Genomic DNA, 9,871 nt, shown 5'->3' with positions numbered 1-9,871 from the left:
CTAAGTAGTTAGCTCATTTGCAGGTGATCAGTTATGAATTAATATGAATAGCGAAGGTTATATCTTTTCAGATAAGACACAAGTGTCATCTTGCACACGGTAAATGTGCAAGACCCAAAAGCTAAATGGAGTGGGTTTGCAATCTGAACTTCCGCCTTCTAATGACCTGTACACGCACAAGCATTTTCTCATTTAGAAACTTTTATCTTTACTGGTGAAGTCTGAACACAATGACTGCTCTACTGCTGCAGCCTTGTGTTTGTCCCTTCCAGAGGGTCTCACCCATCTGATGGTACCAGACATTTTTATCAGAGAGATGTCAATCGCTCTTCCAGAACAGCAGAGGGATACAATTTCCCATGCTTTTCCCTTCTGAAGCATAAGGGTTACATAACATTAAAAAAAAAATAAAATCTTTTTATGATTGCTCATTATCTGTATTATCCTAGTTAACATCCTTTTAAATGTTTCTGAACTTTGAAAGGCATTTTTCTTCCATGGGTAGCACAGGCTTATGACTTGCACAAAAAACATTTTCTAGTATCAATGAAACCATTTTAATTTTTGATTGATGCCATGCTCTGAGCAGAAGTGGCAATGAGCAACACAAAAGGATGCTTGAATCTCTCTAGGAACTCTGGCTACAGCAGCTCACACAGGCCTTCCAAATAGTTTGCATCACATTTGCCAGTTATATCAGGTCCCACAGGAGTTCTTCAGCCCCTTTTAATCTTCTGCATCTAAGTTATCTTAAGTTTGCCATCTCTCCACTCATCCTATTTTTAGTTGCTTAATAAGTGTCTTTATCAAAGTACTTGTAGTGTAGATGCTGAAGGTTTTGCATGATGAATATCAGTCTCCTATTTCTATTTGGTCTTTATTCTGCCAGCCACTTTTCAATCCACATAGAAGCTTAGCAGTAACATGTTTCTTGAATTACTTCTTGTGAGAAACTAAAGCTTTTCTCAAAATCCAAATATATCATCTCTGTCTGGTTTTTGTTCACCTTCTCAGTGACCCACATGAAGAACGCAGAAGCCTCCTTGTGTCTCACCTCCACACTCACTGGTTACCTCATACAAAAATATGTCTGAGTGCTTTTCAGTATTTTTACTCATTTTTTTTAACCATCCCCTTCTTAAGCTGATCAAATGCAATGCCAGGCTTTCTTGCTGCTGTTCCATTATTTTGTTTAGCACCACCTTCAGCACTGTAAACACAAATCATTCGTCAACTTTGTATAAAAAGTAGGTGTATAATTTTACACTAACATAAATGAATCATTCATAAGTCATTATAGAGATGTAATGCCTCTTCCCTTCTTGACTATTATATTTAGTTTCTTACAGTTTAATAGCCTGGCTGATTAATGTTTTGGCTTTTACAAAATGAATAATTGGATGTCTAGTGGGGATTAGCAAAAAGATCCTAAGAAAAATTATCACAAAATATTTTTTTGTTATTTATAAAATAACCTCTTCCATCTATTTCTCCACAAACAAACAAAAATAAGCATGTCTTGGGAAAATACAAGGGGCTATATTTTCTTGGCATCTTGGATGCCCAGAATTCAGTAGCCTGATTTCTATGAGTTAAATATTCTCAGTGCCTATGAAATGAGTTTCAGAGACAGTGGATTGAAATTAAGATGTTATTTTCTATAATTCAACTTCCTCAGGCACAGTTATCCACTTAAATCTCTGTGAGGATTTGTGTACATTTTATTACAGCTTATTTAATTCAAACAGCTGGGAGGTAAGATCTCTGCTGATTATTCATTAATCTGTTCTGTCCTTCAAGAACTAATGAAGTTCTCCATCCACTTCTCTGCTTCTCTAAGGAGACGTCCAGCAAACCAAGCTAAAATATACATGAGGCATTATAAAAGGAAGACTTTCCTGGCTCTATATAAAATACAGGACAAATATAAAAGACAATTCCTCTTTTTTCAGGTTGCATTTCCACAATGGCTTGGTGGACTATAACTTTAACTCTGAATTACTTTGAATGGTGTCCAAATTTTAAGGGGTTAGGGGCAGGGGGATTTTGTTTGTTTAAGAGTGGGACGTTCTATTTATTTTTCCTATTAAGTTACAAACTCCATTTCCCCCCCCCAGGAACTAGTATTCTTATACCAAAACCTCAGCAGACAGCTACATCCAACGTTGCAATAGCGATCATACCATAGATTTAAATTATAACCTGTGATTTCTACTCCCTGTTACAATGCTTTCCCAGACTGTAAGACAAAATTCCAATAAGTCATAAAAGGGGAAAAAAAAGACTCAAATGAGAAAATAACATGGAGATATTTTGGTGGGAATCAAAAGTATATCTAAGTAGTATAATCCCCTTTTTCATTTTTTTTCTTCATTATGAAAATTCCTGTCAGCCACCTTAAACTCCAAACTTTGGCAGTCAAAGTTTTCATGCAGTACTCCAGTACATGCAAAGTTTACCACTGCCGTTGTGGCAGAATGGTGACTCCATGTATTCTAAAACAGTAAAATCACCCCAGTACAGTATGGAAAAATGGTAACTTTTTTTCTAACTAGTAATTCTACACGTCAACGTCTCTAGTAAAGAGTTGGTATGTGACACTAATGAGTACACCAGTTAATGCTTTCGTAAAGCTCTACTTATTGCATGCATGCGTTACTGAATCTCAATGCACAGAAACTAGGAGGAAACAGAAGAAATATGTGTAATATTTGCCCTGTTAAATGTATCCCAAAACTAATTTTTAAAACTGCATTTGTACCTAAGTTATTGTGCGTTTGGGGTTTATTTGGTTTATCTAATATTTCGTTTTAAATCTACTTCTGTAAATATAACTTTGTTGTACTACTATCACTTAAAGCAGGAATGAATCTATTTTATGATGACACTGGGATAAATTTTGCAAGACTGATTCAAAATATATAAATTAAACCCGAGAATGACTTCCCAAATAAGTATATATTTTACTATTTCCACAAATCACATGAATCAGTATTCCATCCAGTCTTTTATATAAAACAACAAGCAATAGCACATGAAATTACAGTTTTAATTGCTAAAGTTTGAAATACAGGAATGATACCAAATTTTTTTTTTCTCAGTGTACCAATTCATATCTCATAAGTTTGCTCACTTAAACCTAAATTTAATAGGCCTCAATAACCAAATGAAAAAACCACAGTTTTACTGCCATTCCTGGACTCCTTCCTGCTGCTGTGAAGTCCTTCCCCAGCCGATTTCCATGACCTCAGTTCTCCATGAGACATACTAGTTGGCATAATGAACAACAAAACTTCAGTTACACTGGAGAAAAAGTCTACTTAAAATAGAAAGAAACCAAAACACTAATATTTTTCCTGCTTGCAGCATGGGAGGGATGCTGTGATAGAACTGGTCAAAATCCATAGAACTTGGACTGGGTAGATGTCACTAACTGAAGCCTTCCGAAAGGCACTGCAGGGATGCTATCAAACAAAAGTCAGCAAACCTGCTCAAAGAGCAAACTGTCCATCTATCCATACATAGACTGTTCATCAGTAGCTATCACCAAATCTAAATGATCACAATTTCTGATATTCAGAAGGACCTAGTGATCTGCTCCCCTCCCTTCTCATGCTTTTCTATCTATCCGTCCAGTACATCTCTCCACAGTCTCACATGGCACTAAACCTCCTACAAGTCTTCCAAGGATGAGAACAAAATGCTAAACTACCACTCATTTCCATCAATGCAGAAATAAAAAAGAAAAGCTTTCCACCTTTACATCTAGCCAAAGTAAATTGAGTCTTTACAGTAGAAATACTACATATTGTGGAAAAAAATCTCCAAACACCAAGTATAAAACTATCAGAGAATCTCAAGGAATTCCTCACGTTTCCTGCCAACAGTTTGAGCTCAAAATGATCTGTTGGATATACTTCACTAAGGCTTTATGAAAGCTTCAGCTTCACGCAACCCAGCTACAAGTCCACAGCTCCCCTATAAGCACAGAAACACTGGAGCCAAACATAAAGTTGTGACAGATGAGCAAGGCTCTGAAAATATCTATGAACCTGGTCTTTCCAACATCTTACAGGCAGTAATTTCTGGTGTTCTGTAACTGCTTCATGCGAACTCATTAATACAGCTGTACAAGTCAGTTCTGTATTCTTAAACTACTGGCCAGTAAGTAACAGATTTTCACTTTTATCCCTAGGCATACACAGAATCTCTTCTTTCAAATGGAAAATGTGAAAAAGAGGATTGATATAGACAATGCTTATTTTTGGTCAATTTTGACATTTTACTTTGAAACAACTGTAAGATACACCCTTGAATTCCCTTTGAGAATGTATTGGAATGTCCCCACCTACTCCCTCCAGTTCAGTCTCAATCCAGCCACAGGAACAACACAATTTTGAATTCAAAGTAATGAAGATAGCTAATGGCAACTTTGAAACACATTCTCAGGAAGCTGAGATTCAGTCATTTGTAAAAAAGAAACTGTTCATAAAAACAGATGAACCACTTTTCATAGTATGAACATTTTCAGACATCTTATGTTGACAATGAAATGTGATAAAGAAATACAGAGCAAACCAGATTAACGGTCAAAGAAAAGGAGTGAATGTCCTAAGAGTTTTATGAAATACTAAGTAGCAGTATAAATGGTATAATCTGGTGAAAATGAAGTAAACAGAAGTTCTCTGAAGATGAACTGGTGTATCCAGTAGTTTGGTGGATCTGATTTTCATTTTGGAGTTTAAAATCCCCACAGAAGGGCAGAAAGCAAGAAGGATGAAAACAAGGTATGTCCTCATGAACAGGTTAAGTGGAAACAGCACAGGAGAGGAGAGATCCACTGACCTTTGGAGGAGCCTTGCACGACTAATATAAATAGCACATTACTCCTATTATGTGAAGAGGCACTCGAAACCAAAATCCTTCTGCAGCTGACATAGAACACTGAGAATCCACAACTCAAACATCCCCCCAACATTTTAGCTCTCCCCCTGCTGAACTTCTGGCCACAACACTCACAACCGCTCACTGATGTCAGATCAACACTCATACAGAGCAGAGAGGCATGGTACTAACAAAGAAAAGGGCAAAAAGTCTGAAGGACCTAAACATGTGAGATGCTGGGAATTGTTTAAAGGTTAACACCTGGACTTTATTCCTCAAAATAACATGTGGCTTGGCCAGTGGATTAAATCAGGCAAACTCTATCAAGTTTAGCAGGCTTAAGGGGAACCTAATAGCAGCCTTCCAGTACCTGCAAGGAGGTCATCAAGACAAGAGCTGGGCTCTTTAAGTGATGCATGGTGGGGGGATGAGGAACAACGGGCATAAGCTGAAACACAAAAGTTTCAGAGTCGATGACAGGAAAACCTTTTTCACCCTGAGGTGAAAAATTTGGAAGTTTTTCAAGACTGGACTAGATAAAGGTCTGACCTTATAGGTGATCCTGCTTTGAGCACGAGGTTGGACTAGGGACCTCCTGGGTTGCCTTCCAAACTGAATTTTCCTATAATCCTAACATCCTAAGTTATTAACTATTGTCCTGGTTTAGCTAGGATAGGGTTAAGTTTCCCCAGCAGTGGGGGGAAACTCTAGCCGGGTTATTCAATACCATGCTGACGTCACCTCCAGGCGCCCAAGCGCGGGAGCGCGAGAGAATCGGTGAGCGCGTGTGTTATGCGATTTCTCTGCTCTCACTGCTGTATCGGTACATATCTTGCTCTGTTCATTGTTATTACTGTTATTGTTGTTGTTTGTTGTGTTGCTGTTGCACTGTTGTATTAAACCTTTCCTTATCTCAGCCCCGGGGCTTTGTATTTCACTCCCTTTGTGGGGGAGGGGCAGCGGCCGCGTGGTCTCAGACCCTGCCAGGACCTAAACCACCACAACTATCTATCAGATAAATGGTTAAATAATTAAATATTAATTACAGAAGAATCAATGCACAAAGAATAACTTGTAGCTGTAGTATATTGCTTAGCATTAGACAGTGCATGCTAGCCTTGCAGATCTTCTACATCAGTTATCCTAGAACAAGTGCCTCGATAAACCTTTATGCAGCATATATTAAAAGCTCAGAAGAAAATGGTCACAAATTTTAGTCAATAAGCCTTAAATTAAATTGTCTCCAAGTAGATCTTGGTATGATACATTACATTTCCATTCAGCAGGCCTTGACGTGGCAGATTATAATGATTCATATTACATGAGTAATTAATGAAATAATGCAATATACATAAACTATGTTCATACAGTAGAAAGGGACAGCCACAAGAATCTGGTTATTCCTCCCCATTCCTCACCTCCAGCTAAAACAACCAGGAGCCCACCTGTACTTCCACTAACACTGTCCAACAAGTGATGAAGCAAAGAGCAGTTAGCTCTGCCATGACCTGTCTGTGCCTCCAGTTCCACTTCTAATGTGAAAGGGGACAGATGGTACATGAAAATTATTTGTATCTTTTCTGGGGCAGAGACAGGATTCTCACTACCTACCAAGGATTCAGCTGGCCACGTACCATGTGCTGCAGAACAACCTGATGACCTGGAGAAATCAGTGCTATAAAATGTTATAGGTTTCCAGAATTAGTTCTGAACATATCTGATTAAACCCTTTCCTTAAAGTCTGAAGAGACAATTTACTGTTGTTATGCTTCAGCAGTGTCCATGAAGTTGTACTTGCAGTAGGACTGTAGGTCTACAAGGGTAACTGGAGCACCTAATACCTGGCTTAGCTGCTGTAGGTGTTCTACAAGCCCATATGTTTTTAAGGTGTAGAGTTTCTGTACAATGCTATATATCTCTGAATGTCTAGGTATGTATTGATATAGATACACACATGCACATAAATACTGCAACTAATTCTCCCAGGAATTTTTAGTTTCCTGTCAGTGGTTGATTTGCCAGACCTAGGCAGTCCCACTAGAACTTGGAGAACGGATAGCTTAAAAATGGTATTTACGATCTATTAAATCAAAACTATGCTGAAAATCAAACTTTATTTACAGCATCACTTTATTTGCAGTATTCCTTCTGGTGCAGTGAAATGGTAAGGAAATAGTTATTTTTTGTAGTTTTTTGGTAGTTATTTTGCAGAAATATTTTCCATTTGCTAAGCAAATTGTGTTACAGGGCTTTCTTCAATAAAGAACTGTACTGTTCAAATCATAAAATTACGGCGCCACGGGTTGTTATTTATATCAGTGATGTTAAATACACCATAAATGTCCAGAAAGGTACAGAAACATACCTCTGCAGTATTATCTATTAAATATATAAAAAATATGCGTTGTTGTTGGAAAGAGCTCTCCTTGTTCTCTGTCCTTGATGAAGGTACAGTTTCCTCAATCGGAACAGAAGGCTTACTGCTGAAGTTAACAAAGAACATCTGGTTTTCATTTGAGGTGCATTCAAGTGTTCATTAAAGTGTCCTTGCTGGTCATTTTCAGCCTTTTTTTTCCCTGCTTCACAATGGTTTGTGTCCTAACACTGTGGCAATTACAGCGTGTTGCTAAAAATGGTTGTTGTCATTGTACCATTTCCTTTCAAAAATCACAAGAGAAACATGAAAGAGAACCAAATGTGGATCTCATCTGATTTCGGTGCAAGAGCAGCTTCTATAGCTCACCTTGTTCATACTTCCTAGGGGTGTTTATTTTCTGCAATTATTCATCTAGGCTTCACTGAACTTGAATACTAATAAATTTTAAGAAGTGAAACAAGAAGCCTTCATACTGTCTGCAGGGAGGCCTCAGAAAACTGCGTTAGATTGTGAATTATTAGTATTAGCACCAAGGGTGCTAATAGTTTGTTGCTTGCTACAGAAAGTCAGATCAGGTGAAAAACACCTGAAAAAAGAAAATAAAACCTCTGTATATTTTCTCTGAATATGTGATCATCCTTACGTGACCAATTTAAAATGGAGGGGTTCATTATAATCTGTAAATATTTTCTTTAGATCTGTGTTGGAGTGCTCTATAAAGTTATTAGAGGCATTTTATAGAAATCTAAACTTTTAAAAAAATGTAAATATTAACTTTAGTAGTTTATAACTGCATTTGGGGAAAATTATTAATTATTTAATTACACAAAAGTGTATGCATTATTATAGTCACATTTTGAATTTAAGGAAACTACTTCTGTACTTTAAGTTAAGTTTCTGTCTCAGTGCTTGAGGTCAAGAAAATTCAGCAGTGTGCTGTAACTGCATCCTAAGTAAATTAACATTGGTAGGGATAACAAAACTATAAGCCTTCATGACACTTGACAGGCAAGTATAAAGACAAGACTGCCTTTAAGCTCTCATACATCTGGAGTTAGACAAACCTCTCTGAAATGTGCAGCAAAAATTCAGAGGATGTAAATGTGGACTTTAAACACACATAGGATGCACATTCCTACTGTTTTCTCTGAAACTGAAAGTATTTTAATATTGCATAGGTTAAACAGAGGTTGTTCTGATAGTTAGTACATGTAATGTAAGCATTCTCTGAGTGACCGGGACTATAAAAACACTTACAAGCCTTGCAACCTGGCAGCGAAAGGGTAGCAAGGCAGTTGCAGAAGAAATGGCTTTTCAACATACTTTCCAGCTTGGCTGGCAGAGGCCTAGAAAACTTAAATGTAAATGGGCTTTAACTACGAGAGGAATAAGTTCCACAGTAAATTCACAGCTTCCCCAAGATCAAGCTGATTGATATGAAATGTTGATCAAAATCATTCAACCATTTCTGAGCATGATAAAAATGAAAACCATTCTGCCCACATTCAAATTAATGAATTATTTTCTTTAAAGATGGACTATACATCACAAACATGAAATTTATTTCAGGACAATAATTATTAACTTCCTTATGAATCTGGTAAAAAATAATTAGTCTTGGAAAACTGCAGCTCATGGTAGAGACCTCACAACATACTACATTTTAGCAGGTCAATCCTATGAAACAGTCTGTCCATACTTGGTATGCTTTGGGGAATTCTGAGTGGGCTGTCTCATAAAATTAGGGTAGAAATGGGTTTTTGTCTTTTTTAAAATTATCTTTTCCTTCCCTTCATTCTCTGCATTGTGTTCAGAAAGGACAGAGAAAGAAGTTGATGCAAATGCAGAGAAAGAAGAGCAGATGAGAGAGAAAATGAGCTCTGGGGCTGAGAAAAGCATGAAGAATAGGCAGAGAGGTGAGCAGAGTGAAGAAGAAGAAAGCTAGGAATGGTGAGAGAGAAGCTGGGGATACAGGGATGTAAGGGGCAGTGCAGGACCTGGGCTTGGAGGATGGAAAGAACAAGAGGTGGGAATTTCCCAGGAATGAACACTAGAACTGATCATGAGAAAGAAAAGTGACAAGGAGGAACTACAAAGGAAGAAACACCAGTATCGGTGGAAGGACAGTGCTGAGACTGCTTGTTACAGTATGAGACATAGGGGGTGCCCAGGGGAACAGATTGGGCGTCAACCACAGCCTTCCCAAATGAAGATGCCAGCAGATGGCCTATATGCAGTCACATTCAAGTGTTTCCCTGGCCAGCCCAATGATACATTTATATACGCTAAGGACAGGTAGGGAGCAACTCTTTGATAAGGTTTTACTAAAGCAGATATACATAGCCCAACAGTCACGGAAGAAAAGCAAACAAACAAATGCATAAGGAAGGTACAGGAAATTATACGGGCATGCATGTGATCACTAAAGTCAGGATAACATGTATTTATTTAAGGTGGAAGCACCTTCTAGAAAAAAATGGCTTTTGTATGAACACAAGTCAATTTTATCAATAATTTTGCTAAGTCCAAAAGGTGGTTCATTCCAAGCAAAATTTTTCCGAATAGTTCACATTCATGCCACCTCCAGTCTTCTTTTTGCCTTCTTACTGT

Source organism: Strix aluco, chromosome 1 (assembly GCF_031877795.1).
Source record: "Strix aluco isolate bStrAlu1 chromosome 1, bStrAlu1.hap1, whole genome shotgun sequence".
In the NCBI taxonomy this organism is placed as follows: Eukaryota; Metazoa; Chordata; class Aves; order Strigiformes; family Strigidae; genus Strix; species Strix aluco.
This window is presented reverse-complemented; position numbering follows the sequence as displayed.